Source organism: Phalacrocorax carbo, chromosome 1 (assembly GCF_963921805.1).
Source record: "Phalacrocorax carbo chromosome 1, bPhaCar2.1, whole genome shotgun sequence".
Classification (NCBI taxonomy): domain Eukaryota; kingdom Metazoa; phylum Chordata; class Aves; order Suliformes; family Phalacrocoracidae; genus Phalacrocorax; species Phalacrocorax carbo.
Genome location: NC_087513.1, coordinates 30,687,019 through 30,701,740, shown reverse-complemented (window position 1 = coordinate 30,701,740; position 14,722 = coordinate 30,687,019). Strand labels below are relative to the sequence as shown.

At 45.9% G+C, this 14,722-nt stretch overlaps 1 protein-coding gene across 3 annotated transcripts in view; it reads right to left on the bottom strand.

Annotated features, from left to right (window-relative positions):
• The window catches only part of IMMP2L (inner mitochondrial membrane peptidase subunit 2), a 481,592-nt gene extending 479,685 nt beyond the window's left edge, over positions 1 to 1,907 (bottom strand). The window contains exon 1 of one of the 3 annotated variants that reach the window (XM_064447510.1): positions 1,692 to 1,907. The gene's annotated coding sequence lies outside the window, so the exon portion shown is untranslated. The remainder of the gene's footprint in view (positions 1 to 1,691) is intronic. The other 2 variants (XM_064447503.1, XM_064447497.1) reach the window with 2 other exon arrangements.
• Between the last annotated feature and the right edge of the window lie 12,815 nt (positions 1,908 to 14,722).

Below are 14,722 nucleotides of genomic sequence, written 5' to 3'. Positions count from 1 at the left end.
TCCAGGACCAAATTTATTTTGGTAACCAAATGCAAGTTACACAGAAGAATCCATAATTTTAAAAGTAGAAGAAATGAAAGACTCCTTGAAATCTTCCAATCACCATAGTTAAAAATGTTAAATCTTTTACAAAATGCATGTGGGATTCAGTTACGAAGCTGCATATTGGAAAAAACAAGTCTAATTCTAAAGTCTTCTGGAGAAATTATTTAACCTGAAAATCCCTGAAAGGTTTTGTCTTCCAAGCATATTCTGTTGACAAGTATTGCTATTTTGGTTTTTGGAGAGAAAAAGAAAACAAAAATGTGCTAGTACAAGGAAGTCATCTAGAGAGATGTAAAGCAGCTTTCCTAGATCACCTCCCTCCTTTTCTGGTATCTCAATGTACTCAATTAATTCCAGTTCAACGGAACAACAATGATATGATAAAATAAAAAAAAAAAATCACAATGGAGTACCGGCTAATTAAAAGATATTACGAGGTTAGAGTCTACTTGGTGTTCAGCTGCCATTTTTCTATGTAAGCTTTTCACTGATTTCCAAAAAAAATTAATTTTCTTCAAAAAAGGATAAGAACACCAGAGAGATGTCTAGGAACTGGCTGAATCTTTCCAGCTTCAAGCATTGTGGCCTTCATACAGAGAAGCATTAAACTAAGAACAGACTGAAGGACAAGTACCACACATGGAAAAGAAGCCACTATAAACCAAAATAAGAATTTATCTCTCAGATGTCCAGGATGTAGGGCAATGGGAAAGCCACTCCACCAGGATAGCAGGGAACAGCCATTAACCATAGTCCTCACAGGATGCATACAAGATCTGGTACAAATTTATTAAAGCGGGAAAACACACTCAGTATGAACTGCACCCAGCATAGCGTAAGCCCCAGCTGCAGATAAAACGCAAGCGAACCGGGGAGCACAACCACTGAGTCACGCTCAAGGCCTTGCTCCTTCCTACGCCAGCAAGCGCTGTTCAGAGCGCTTCGCTTCCACCCTCCGCCGTGGCCACGAGCCCCTCCCCCCCACCGCCCGCAGCCAGGACGCGCGAGCGCAGCGCCTCCCGCCGTGCCTCTGCTTTGCGACCCAGTCCCTTCCCACTGCGAAACCTCCCGGATTCAAACGAGGGGAGCGAAGGGAGCAATCCGGCACGAGCCCGCGGCGGGCGGCTGCGGGCCCTGCCGCCGGCTGCCCGTGCCCGCGCTGACCCCCGCGCTCCCCGCATGACGCCACGCTGCCGCGAGAGTATCGCCACCCACCGGGCGACTCCCGAGGCCGCCCCGCCCCCGGGCGGGCATCGGCCCTGCAACCCCTCCTCTCTCCCCGCGCCCTCCCCCCTCCCAGTGACACCGCCCGCCCCGCCCTGCCCCGCGCCGACCAATGGCCGCCGGCGGCTCGCGCGGGTGGGGCGGAGGGGCGGGGCAGAGCGCCCGGCGCGAGCGTGGGCGGCTTTGCGGACGGGCTTGCCGCGCGGTGTGTGTCGTGGCTCGCCCTCCCCCTTACCCCCCCCCCCCCCGCGCCCCAGCTCCCTGTCCTCACGCCCGGCCCCGCGCCCTCCCCCGCTGCGATCCGCGTTCCCCCCTCCTTCCCCCGCCACCCGCTCGCCCCGCCAGGGGCTCCCCCCACCGCCTCCCCGCGCTCTGGGCCCGCCCGGCTTCCGTCGCCCCTCCCGCCGCTCCCGCCCGCTTACCCCTTCCTCCCTGCAGCGCGTCCGCCGCGCGCCAGCCGCCCGGCGTCACGTGGGCTAACGGCTGCAGCGGGGCAGGGCCGCGGCTCTACCCCCCCCCCCCCCCCGACACACACACCCCCACAGCGGGCTGGCAGCGGCCGCGCGGCAGCGGCGCGAGGGGTCGCTCGGCGGGAGGGGGCTGCGGGGAGCGCGGCGTGCCCGGGGTTCCCGGGGTGCCTCTGCTCCCCGCGCGGGCCGGCCGGGCCCTGCGCAGGGCGGGGTGCGCTCGCGCTGGTCGCCCTTTGCAAGGCTCCGTTTGCAGCTTGTGCAAGAGGCGGCGAAAGCTTGAGGCCGGGGGGCGGCAGCAGCCGTGATTTCCTTCAGTGGCGGCGGAGACCGAAACGCGCAAGGGCTCCGCCGCTGCGGCTGTTCTCTGCAATCGGACAAAAATAAACTGGTTTGAATAATAATGTGTAATACTGGAGCTTTTTCCGTAATAATTCAGTATACGTCACTTGTGTAAACTGCAAATATCGTAATCCACCCAGAAATACACAGGTTTTTTGTTCGGCTGATGAGTTTCCTAGTACATGCCAGATTTCATGTGGAGTGATGGCAGCCACGTCTGCTGTGCATCAGGACTGGCTGCATTTGTATTTCCAACCCTGTGTTCAAGAAGGGAGGTTGTCTTTTCCTGTCTAGTGCAAATGGATACGTTATGTTTGTAACAAGAGTGTTTGGGGGTTTTATCAGCTGCCATAAAAAGTGCAGGTGCCAGTACAGTCTGAAGCCGGAGGTTTTTCAGAGTTCACCTGCCTTCGAGAGCCGATGGGCAAGTTCACGGCAGGGAAAGCCGTTAACGGTTGCTACACACAGAGCAACTACCTCTGGCTCAGCGAGTCCCTGACGTGGAGCCTGGGAGATGCTACTGCTGGTCAGGCCACAGTCGAAGTATTTAAGAATACACCTCTCTCTGACCCTGTGCCGTCAGTTATTTGTAATTCATTAGTAAAATTATATTTTAAGGTCAAATATAAAATTGTTTATAATTGAAATTACCTTGACTTTGAAGCCCAGCTATGAAAGTATGAATGCGTAGTTGCCTGCACCCTGACCGCATCTTTTTACCGAGAGAAAATATTCTTTCCATGGTTTTTGAGATCGGAATCAGCTACCTTAGAAGACAGTACCATAGCGTACTGATTAATGAACTGAATTGGAAGACATGCTCTTAAGACCATTTTTTAGTACAAGTCCCTTGAATTATGTATACATAATCTGTAAGTTACACACTATTCCAAACACAACATGCCCAGCCTCTTGTCAAACCTGAATCTTTCAGCAATGCTTACAGCTTTTAATGCTTAAACCAACACGTTCACAAAACATAAAATTAGCTGTAGTGTGATTTTGTTTGCTGAAATAACGATGTGATGCCAACATATTTGTTACCTAGTGTAAACCGGTGATTGTTACCCTATTTCGTTTTTCTTCTTCTCTCTTGACACATTTTTAAATAAGCATTGCCTTTACAATCAAATAATTCGTACTAACTTTTTGTTGTTTAATACCCTTAATGCATTTTCTTCTTTGACACATTTGAGTTGCGGCTCACTGTAAGATTCTACGATAAGCCTTTTAGTGCATTGCGTGGGAATAAATACAGTATTTGGCTGCTGGTATCCGCTGTCTTCATTTTCATCACCCACAATGTAAAAATTTAACTGGGAAATCTTCACAAAGTGTTCAAAAATATTGCTGCAAAACATGACATTATACTTTCATCTGTAATGTTAGAGAAAGCATCTTATGGGAACGTGCCTCAATGTTTCTGTGCATTCAGAGCTGATGAGATATTTCCCTCGGAAACTCTTGAGCTGGAACTCTTGCTGTAAACCTCTCAGGATCAAACGACAGCTTGTCAGCAATTTTCTTCATTTTGAAATTACACATGTGCTAAACAACTAGCAGGAAATACCCATTCTTATTCTTCATTTATTTGTAGATAAAATGGTATTTATCAAAGCCGTTACTGAAGTTACCAGCTGCAAATGATGCATTACCAATGTTCAAATCATTTTCTTCTTTTTTTATGTCTTCCTACTGCAGTTACATTGCTACCTAGAAGCAGAGAATAGTTTATTTTGCTTTCAACTCTAACGAATAGCTACTGAACATGCTTTGCTGCTTCCATGCTTTGATGCATCAGTGGCTGAAGTAAAGAAACAGCATGCCCTTTTCACCCACCTTTTCAACTGCTTTTTGGCTGAGAGTACCATTAAGGCATTCTTGGCTATCCATAAAACTTTTGTACCGCAAAATTCATTTAAAGACTCATCAGACTGGGGCAAGTTTTATGCTAAAAACACATTTAATTCAGTTTCCCCTAGCTTAATTTCATTTTGCATTTTAAGAGCGTGGAAAATCTATAGGAGATACCCAAGGCCTACTTCGCATTAAAATCAAATACTGTACATTTGCAGATACAACTGTCTGTAGGTTATTTAAGGCCGGTTTATCTTCCTCCATATAGTGAAGGAATGAATGTTTGAGTGGTGTTGAGTGTACTCTTCTGAAGAGGTGTGTGTTGGAGGAGAATATTGGGCTGGGCCCAGCCACCTGAGAGTGTGGAAAAGGTGCTGTTAAAAAAGGGCACGAGCCCCGGAGGCACGAGATCAAGCAGCCTGATTGCTGAAGTGGGTATTGCAGATGCACGCTTCCTACCCTCCAGCGGTGGGTTGAAGGACCTGTGGCCCAAGGGCAGCAATGAATGGTGTGGCACAGAAGAGGGCAAGAAATGTTAAACCTGCTCTTGTACTGGGGAAAAAAGTGATCGTGGCTTCTTCAGTACTCTTATAGTATTACACATCTCCATTTTATTGCATGACTAGGCATCTAATCCCTGCTGGCGTTTGGGCTCTGAAAATGGCTTGTGATAAAGGATTACACACTCATTTTTGTGGGTTTTTTTCAAATGCAGTTGCTACTGAGTGCATCTTGATGACTCACTCAGGTGTAGGTGCATACAGGGTGCTCACCATGGGAGGAGAGGCATCCCACCCTGCCTGTGCCGAGTTCCCAGGGACCCAGCTGAAGGCTGGTACCGAATCCTGGCAGGAGCACAGGCCAAAACTCCCTGACTGGTGTTAGTACCTGCCCGCTGACCCATGGTTCGGTGCTCTTCACTTACACAGAAAAAGAAAAAACCCTGGTTGGACTGATCATGACACTGTACGGAAGTTACCATACAAAGATCTTTGGACAAACGTTTCTGCTCCTTGGTGTTGATACTCTTTTGACCATCACGTGTTGTTTATGTTATGCCTCATACGTACTGAAGCACAGCCTGGTCAGAATAAAGTAGATTTTCCTTCCAGTTGGTCAGGCAGGCAGCAGAGCATAAAACTGTAGGGACCTCTGCACTGGGGGAAGGAGAAGAATTGAGACATCAGAAAATTATTCCTGAAATCCTGTCATCGGTCAGTGAAACTGGCATAATATTTGAAGGGCAGAAAAATAAATAACTTACAACAATCAACTTAATTGTGTGGGCTTTCCTCTAGGAACAGTTACTACCCTCAAATTCTTGTCATAGGAAAAAAGGAAGCAAATGGGATTTGCAAAGTCAAGAGCTGTTGTCAATGTAGGTAAAATCTTGACAGGCTAATGGAGAATTATCAGTCCAGATCTAATAATTACAGAAAAAGAAAACAGTACTATTACAGGAAAAAAGAAATGTCAATAATACTACAATTAAAATTCTTATACGATCTTCCTAACATCCACCTCTGTCTCCGAGGTTGTGCTCGCGCTTCTGTTGCCTCCGCAGGTGCTAAGGTGGTTTGGTTCAGTGTGCTGCCAGTTCCTTGTTCTTTGTGTTATCCCTAGAACTGTAGTTTTAACTGACCGCCAGTGGCTTCCTTACAGCCCTGAAGATTCCAGTGTCGTCTTGCGCCTCCCCCAGCAGCTGTCATACCATGACAAGTAACTGCTCAGTACCACTTATGACCACATGTCATGGTTGTATGACACAATTATATAAAATTACACCAAAGTAAAATATAGAATAATAGAATCATAGAATATCACAAGTTTGGAAGGGGTCCATAAGGATCATCGTGTCCAATGCCCTGCTCCTCGCAGGACTACCTAAAACTAAACCATATGACTAAGAGCGTCGTCCAGCTGCTCCTTGAACTCGGACAGGCTTAGTGCCGTGACCATTTCCCTGGGGAGCCTGTTCCAGTGACTAAGCACCCTCTCAGTGAAGAACCTTTTCCTACTGTCCAATCTGAACCTCCCCTGATGCAGCTTCATTCCATTTCCTTGTGTCCTATCGCTGGTCACCAGAGAGAGGAAATCAGCAGATCAGACAGTTACCACCTGATCATTAGAAAATTGTTGTTACAGGTAAACAAGGTAAAGCAGAGTTGCAGGTGTGCTAAAGCAAGCTCAGCAAACCCCGACAAGTCCTGAGAATTTGCAAGGTCAGTATGAAGCCCATGTTCTGCTACTAGCCATAGCAATACTCTACTTACCGAGCTACCGGGCTACATGGGCCCTAAATATTTGGAAATGTGAAAGTAACTCAGCCTAATATTACTTATTGCTTGATAGTCTTCAAGTTATTTAATCAACAGTAGCTAACAGCATTCAGTTCTTGGGTGTAATGTGTAAACTCTTATCATCCTTTTAAGTGAGGAGTAGAGGTTACAAAGGTTATTAGCAATAAACTAATGTGGAGCTGTCGCTGAAGATCAGTGGGTATTAAATGCTTGGCATAAAGCAGCCAGCAGTTGCTTTGCTGTTACATACAGTACATTCTTTCAGCACTTTAAAAAACACTTTTTAAAACAAAACCACTTTTTAAAGGGTTACATTTACCAGAGTGGAGCCAGTATTTCTGTGCTGTCCTTTCTTATTATAGAAGCTTATTTCTGAATCATTTCTCCTGTACCTGCATTCTAAATGTGTGTAATTAACTGCTTGCAAGTTGTTAGGCAGTTGATGAAGTGTGAACTGGGCACTGATTTGTTTTCTTTATTTACATGTTTCCCATAATACTCTGATGAGAGCAGGATGTTGAGGCTCTTTCACCCTTTGTATTATTCCTTGCTTATTTCATCAGATTAAATGATTTGGGAAGCCATTTGCAATTCCTCAAATTCCATTAAAAATTAGTGTCCAGGGAAGTCTTAATAAAAAAATAAATTTAAAAAAAAGCAGCACTCCTGTCACTAACGCAAGTAACGAGGGTAAGGAGGTCTCTACTTTAATCCAGATGGTAGGAGTACAGCTGACCACTCCTAGCTTGTTGTTTAAAAATATGCTGGTTTTGAACACCGAGACGGTTTAGGAACTTCCCGTTGTTCAGCACTCAGTCCTTACCCACCTATCTGGTTTCGACCAGAGAGAATAATAATCGTGTGGGGCAACACACCCTTCAACCAAGCGGCAGAGAGAGGCATTTTCATCACCTGAGAAACTGTGGTCTTACAAAGGCCACCCTTGAGTATCTACCCTTGTCAAAGGTGTCTACCCTCAAGTGTTTGTAACCACCTTTATTTTAGCATTGTTTCTAGCAAGCATAATAAATAGCTTGCACCCCAACAAGGCCATCTTCTCTTGCATGTACATTTGTGGCTTTTACCGGTCCTGGTTCTTCTACTGAGAGTTGTTATCTGTGGTTTAGTAGAGCAACATGGTTTGCAACACTCTTTGCATCCAGATTGCCTCCAGGTTGCCCTACGCAGATTTTGTTTGCCATGAAATGAGTTCTGACTTCTTCGGAGTCTAGTCACTGGTCCTACAGGCCGGCTGACCTGACAGGAAATAGGAGTGCCGTGAGTCCTTAACCTGTAGTGCTGGTGCCTCCCATTGGAACGGACTATCATTTATTTTACACTTAAGTCTGTATTACTTTTACTGTCATCATTTCCTCAAACACTGACTTGCAGTATGCAATGAAAAAAAAAGTCCAAGCCCTTCCTGTCATATTTTTTTCAGAAAAATGTCAGTGTCCTGTCACACTGGTTATATCTACCCACCACTATAGCTGGAGGAAGGGGAGTGAGAGAGCAGTTTGGTGGGCATGTTCTCCCCAAAGGTGGGTTCATTTGCCCGGTGTGCAAAACACCAAACTACACACAGAGAAGAAGTGTTTTATTTAATGCATTTTCGTGCAAAGATGGGTGCTAGGTGGCAACTCCACAAAGCTAGCACACCACACTGAGAAACCCCAAGGCATTTATAGAGCTAAATGTGTGAGTCACAGCTAATATTCACACCCCTCAGCTAATAATTGGTTAATTTCTTTCTTGTTTCAACTTAAAGGTACAGCTCTCTTTGAATTTACCATGCATGCTCAGACAGTGAGGGGCTTATTTGGGGGTGGAGGAGGGAGGTCCTGACCTGTGGGCATGATTTTTAGTATTATGATGAGGATAGTTCACCTAAAGGGCACTTCGTTTTAGATCTTATCAACATTCCAATTAGTTGTTCTCCTTGACTATACACTTTATCACCCCGTCCTCAGTGTCTTCTGAGGTGGGATGTTCGCTTTTATCAGTCTCTCAGTTCTCCTCAAGGATATAGTCATAAAACAAGTGCATCCCTATCTCTCACTTCCCTTCCCTGGCCGACAAATTCTGTTTTGCCACACTCACACGGTTCATTGTTATGGCTTAGTGGAAAATTCCATTTTCTTCGGGTTATCAGGGGTGTGGCGGCCAGCCAAGGTTAACCCACGGTGGTGTCACTGGCAGCCCGGGTGAGGGGACTGCAGAGCAGAGCAGAGTGCTCTGGTTTTGTCCATGCAGTAGGCTCCTGGTGCACCACCCAGCTGCCCATGTCTACTCTACAAGGATGCAGTATCCTCAGGTGTGAAACCTGGCCTCCGTGCCCTTTGATACCTTGCAGCAGGGGTCCCCTATTTCTCTCGTTGTGCCCCTCTGCTTTCTTTATGTTCAGACCCAAGAGTCCCCTTGTAGCCCTTCATAGGAGAGTATGCCTACAGCCTTCAGCAGATGCTGAAGCACTGCTACGGCATGATGTGATAGACTGATCCTCTGGGACTCAGGCAAGGCAAAGGAGGGATTTGGAAGCTTCACTCACAGCCAAATGGGAATCAGACACCTGGCTCCTTGCAGAAGCTATCCTTCCCCTGCTAGCAAGCCGTAGCGATAAAGGCAGAGTCTGGCAAGTTCGGTGAGGATCTCTAAAGAAGTATATGCTTGCTGAATCTCAGCAATTCTGTGTACATATCAGTAATATCCATGTCAACCTTCAGGTGAGAGAGAAGCCACTAGTAAGCTACTTCATGGCTAATGGCAGAAGTTGGCACCTGCACTAGTGATGGAAAGGCATAGGTACAGACCTGCTGTCTGGAAGGTGGCCGTTCCAGGCTGTTCATACAGCACAGTTGCTCAAAAAAAACCCCAGCTTCTGCACTTTCTGTAACATTTATGTAAGATCACGAACTAGCTAGTTTATGCCAAAAAAGATCACTGTGGTCAAGATGACACAGCATGCCCAGCTAGCTTAGCAGCGTGGGCAGGAGCACGTGCTCTTTCCCTGCATTTACTGAGGGGGCACTAAGAACACTTGTAATCAGCGCTCTGAGTCTTGCTGATCACTGTGAGTAATTCATGTCTGCTGAGAGGTCACACTAACTCTGGGAGTGCCACCCATGGTTTCAGAGTACCTGTTCACTTTGTTTCAGCCTGCTAATGTGTACCTCGTGGGATAAGCAGGCACTCTCCTTACCCCACACAGTATTGAAGGGTCCCGCATTGTTAGCTCTGTGCTGCAGGAGCGCGTCTTCTCAAAGAAAGAGATGGATGTGACACGATTTGCATGTACATAGGCAGAGTTGCCTTCTCCTCCCTCCCTCCTAGGTCAGTGACAGCTGCCACCTCTCTCCTGGAACCAATTTCTTTTCCTTCTTTCTCCCACCTGTCTTCAGTTGCTCAAATTTCTCCACCTTTTTCTCTTACAGCAGACATCTCCCTCTGTTGCCGTAACAACAGGAGCAGCTCAGCTGCGCAAGGCAGCTGGAGTTTTTGCTTTCTCCTCACACTGTGGACCTATATTCTTTACCGTCAGCTTAAAATGTGATGGCAAAATGCACCAGTCTGAACATGCTCTTGTCATGCTCAGAGAGATGAGCTGCCTTGTAGGTCCACACTACCATGTACACAGCCATCTCTGCTCAGTCAGTCTTCCAGTACTCAAACCACAGCAAGGGTGATGAAAAAAGGACAGAACAGAGAGCTGATACTATGCGCCGTATTTAGTATAAAGGAAAGGGGAACAGCTGTCCATGTACTAAGCCTCTAAAGTTGCTCAATGGCTGCTAATCATGTATTTCCCAGCTTTCCTTCCCATGCATCTCTCCTGACTTCCAAGCTAGATTTTACTGCATGGCCTGAATTCTTGCATCTTTTCTAGGCATGTGCCTTGAAGGTGCTTTTTATCTTATGAGAGGTTATCAGCTTGCTACAAGTAGATCTCATTGGCCCATGTCTTCATATCTAGGGCTGTGACACAAGCAGGCAGTGCTTGAACCTCTCCGGGTTTGCTAACAGGAAAGAGTATAATAGAACCAAGACCATCCTGATGACCTTCTTCTGGAGAAAATATATATATTGCAGTATATATCTTGCAGGCTAAAGTGTTCAGAGCCACCAGCTAGGACATATTTACATATAGGCACCTTCTGTTCACTGTTGCAAATGCAGGTTAAGAACAAGCACACATTCCTGACACACAGGCTCTTTTGCTTAGCATGGACATTTGCAGTCCCACAGAGTCTGTTCAGACCACATGTGTCTAAAACTCCTCCATGGATCATGGACAGCTGCAAAATACTTGGGACCATAGTCTGGGCTAGGTTTATAACAACAACATATGACCATAAAAATACACATGGTGAAGCATTGCTGGGTCTAATTGCCTTAAAATTCTTGGCCTGAAGTTCAGACTTGAGTTGCTGACCTCTGCCCTCAGTAAAATGCATTATCACAGATTGAAAAAGACCCTTCTGTAAAATGATAACTCTAAAGAAGAAAATTAAACCAAAAGGCAGTCCTGTGTACCTTCCTTATGCAGAACTTTGCTTGTTGGCCACTTGACGTACAGGTCTTTCATGGCACCACCCTCACTGACTGCTTCCAGAGCAGCTGCCTTTGAGGAACTGGCTACAGATGCTTCCCACAGACGAGACCAGCAAAGTTATTCCCCTGAGAAGATTCCCTTCTACATTAAGGAATCTGTATAGGGAACCTTGCAAGAGTTCATACCCATGCTGTACACGTTAAGCCTATTCTGGGAGAGAGTCAGGTCCAGTGACTAGTCAGCCTGAACTGTTTTGATGAGCAACATGAATAACTGTGCCTTGAAAGGGTTACCCTCCTTGCTCTTATGGAGTAGGACTCATGTAAATCACAAAGGAAAGCAGATGAAACACAAGGAAGAGTTATGAGTCTTGTGTTTTGGGGTATGGAAGCAGGGAACAGGCTTGAGCAAGCTGCTGTTGTTCTTTGAGGTAGATGGTCCTGTGAGGAAAGCATGGGACAAGGCTGATGTAGCTTGTGTGCTCTGGTTGGATGGCGGGTCATGGCAGGCAGTTGCTGGGTGCATCTGGTGTGTTTGCAAGGCCCAAGGTTGCTGGTGCAGTGCTGAAGGCCACACTATGTTGCTGCTGTTTTAGCTAGCTCATTAAGTTTGGTGAAGGTACTAACGTAAGGTTGGAAACACAGAGTATGCTTGATTTCCATTATAGAGTAAATGCGTCAAAGCCATCTATGTTACCCCACCTGGAAGTACATTGGGAAGACTCTCCCAGCCACCACTCAGACTGAGAAGATCAAAAAATATATGTACCAGCTCTATGCACCTGCTCTCTGTGATAGCTCCGGTGTCAATGCCTGGAGCAGATAATCTGGGAAGTCCGAATCTTCCTCCTCCATCAGCCAGAATTTGGGGATGCAGCTGCTCTTGGGGAAAGGCAGCCCAGTGCTTCATGGAAAGTCTGGCCAGTGGTAGTGATAGGCTTGGGCTCAGAGGCAGTCCACAAGCATGCAGTCATGCCAGAAGTTTCAGAGCCAAATTCACTATTCTCAAAGCCAAAGCCTGAATGTCCTCCTTTTCCTCTTTGCTTTCTCCTGGAAAACGAAGGAGTTTTTATCACAATCCACCACCAGCAGCAAACATCAACATGAAAAGTTCATATTAAGTTGCTTCATTATCAAAATCTTCCTGGAAAACTGCAAAGCAGGAGCGCTTCTGCCATCATCTCAAGTGGATGGCACAGGCATCCTTAATTTCCTTTCTTTTAATGCAGAAGAAGTTGCCAGTTTATCTGTGAACATCCTGGGCCATCCAAGCAGTGATTTCCTCATAAAGATGCCAGATTCAGAAGAAGGCCTTAGTAAGGTTGGGCGCTTTATAAATGGCATCATTATAGAGAGGAAGGAGGCACCATGCACATTGCTTGTGCCACAGCTAATGAAGATTGGTGCCATGTGTGATAATCCAGGGACAACAGAAGAATATGGCAGTCCAAGTCAAGTTGCACAGACATGCGGGAGCTGTATTAGCAGATTCAGGCAGAGCCAGGAGGCCCTGCGGGTTGATCCAGCCAACTGCACTGTAAGGACCTGCCCTACAAAGCTGAGGTTTCCCATCCTTTCCCTTGCAGCTGCCAGACAGGATACCACAGGAGCTGCTCCAAGAGCTGATCAGTGTCAGAAGACCAGGAAATTGGCCTCAAGGATGCACTAGAAGTGGTGGAGGGGCAGCCACTATAAAAAATTGTAATAGTTTTACTATTTACATTGTTTGTATACAAATATTTACAGTTTTTCTAAGCAATCATACCAAGCAAGCCAAGGCCATATCTTTCCCTAAACGCCAGTCTTCTGTCTCTGCAGCTTTTCTTTTTTTTAAAACAAATTTGTAGGATATACTGGCCTTCAGGGTGGTTCTCAAGTAAGCATAAAAATGGTCCATACCAATTCAAAGAAACAACCCCAAAATGCCCCCAAACCCCAAGTAAATTGACATTATTTGAGTCATCGTCAGGATCTTAAAGTCTGTTCACAAGATTTGAGATCATCCTGTGAAATTTTCCATTCTGGTCTATGAAAAGTGACATTTTTCCCTCTTAAAAACCCTACCCTTAATTATACTGCATTAAGTAAAATCAGCATGAGCAGTTTTAAATGAGAGAGTGGGAGCTGAAATGGAAAGTAGGGGAGCAGGCTGAGCGCTACTGAGACAGAAACACCGAACAGCAGAGGCAGGAGGAAATTAAACCAAGGCATGCATGGCAAAGTGCACAGAAATGGCAAATAGGAATCTGGAGGGATCGGTAGGGGACAAGTGGGGGACAAGCAAGCAGAAATATAATAGAGAGTGTGGGTGAATATGAAAGACAAATGGCAGAAACAAAGAGCCATTTATAATAGGCAGGAACAATTAAGCTGTGTAATTACAAAATCCTGCTGCGACTGAACTCCTATGCAATTACTGAATGGACACATACCCTGAGTGCAGCACTTTGAAGAGGAAGGCAACAGTTTTTCTCTCTCTTTTGTTTCTGAATCACACTCCCCCCTTCAGTCAGCAGCAGCATATGTGATACCATTGTTTTCCGTGCGAGCACCAGCATTGGCGGCCGTGGACAGTCACAACAGCACAATGCCAGTTAATCTAAACCTTCCTGCGAGCAAACACAAGGCTGGAGGGGCTTTTATAATTAGTTCCTAGTCAGCAGCGTGGCACTGGCGGTGGCTGCATCGAATCAGTCTTAAAAGGTTTTCTTTACTAATGCTATGTGGAACTTAATTTTTGTTTTTCCATTTATTGCTAGTTTAGCAAATGGACGACATTATTAATGTATTTAAAACAAGTACGTGACACAATGTTACAGAGGAGCAGTGGGTGTCACTGTTAAGAGCAATTGGCATCTCCATTTGCCTCTAGTTAGTATTTATTTTGGAGGCCTTATTACAGGTTGTCAGGTCACTGTGCTCTGAGCACATCTTGTTTGCTGAATCAATTTTTACTTCTAATTGGATAGTCTGGGCTGAGTTAAAATGTTTTTTAAATTAGATCTGTACCTTCTGAATCCAAAATCTTCAAAGAACAGCTAGCTGCATTCTTTTAGAGCTGCATTTCTAAACCTCCCTGGGGAAAAATCCCTTTGAAAGACATGAAGTTAGAGCCAATAAAAGACTAAGGCATCAAATGCAGAATGGACGTACGTAAATCCAGAGTTATGGTCCAAACCCTACTGCTCAGCTGTTGTTTAACCTTGTGGATAATTCCTCGTTTGACCTGCAAGTTCTTTGTGAAATGCTTTCCTGCACGCATACAGCTACGGTTGCACGTAGCTAAATTGAGGCACTGAACACAGTAGTCTTTTAAATCTGGTGTGAATTATCAGAGCACAACTTACACATACCCCAAAGGACTGCGATTCTCAGAGAGATCTAAATGTGGCTACTTGTTTTTAAATAACAGTGATTAGTATACAAGCAGAATGGAGTTAGACAAGTCTGCTGGGAAGCAGAAGAGCTCGATCCCAGTTTCCTGCTCACCTTTCAGTTTCTGTTTCTGGAGCTCAGGAGTTCCTAGGGCTGGTCTGTACATCCCACGCTGAAGGTACCGTCTGGCCCCCTGTACAAGGGAGGATGCTGACTGCTGTCTGAGATGTAAAAGAGATGGTGACTTACTCCTGCGATTTGTACAGCTCCTACTTCATGCAGAGTGCTCAGTCCATATTCTAAAATTGCCTGCTAGACCTCAAGGGCTGCAGACGAAACGCAAGGTTTCCAAAACCTGATCAGGTTGGCATACATTCAGGCACTGATGCACTTGATGCTGTAAAATTAATCTTGTGGTACTCTGGAGGAGGCAATTCTCAGCTTTGTAGCCTAAACTCATACCTCTGAGGCACATCGTACGTTCTTTGGAAAGAAGTTTTCAGCCTTTAAGGTTATGCTGAGTGGGTTTTGGTCCCTTCTTACTGTCTGCTCCTTCAGTATCTT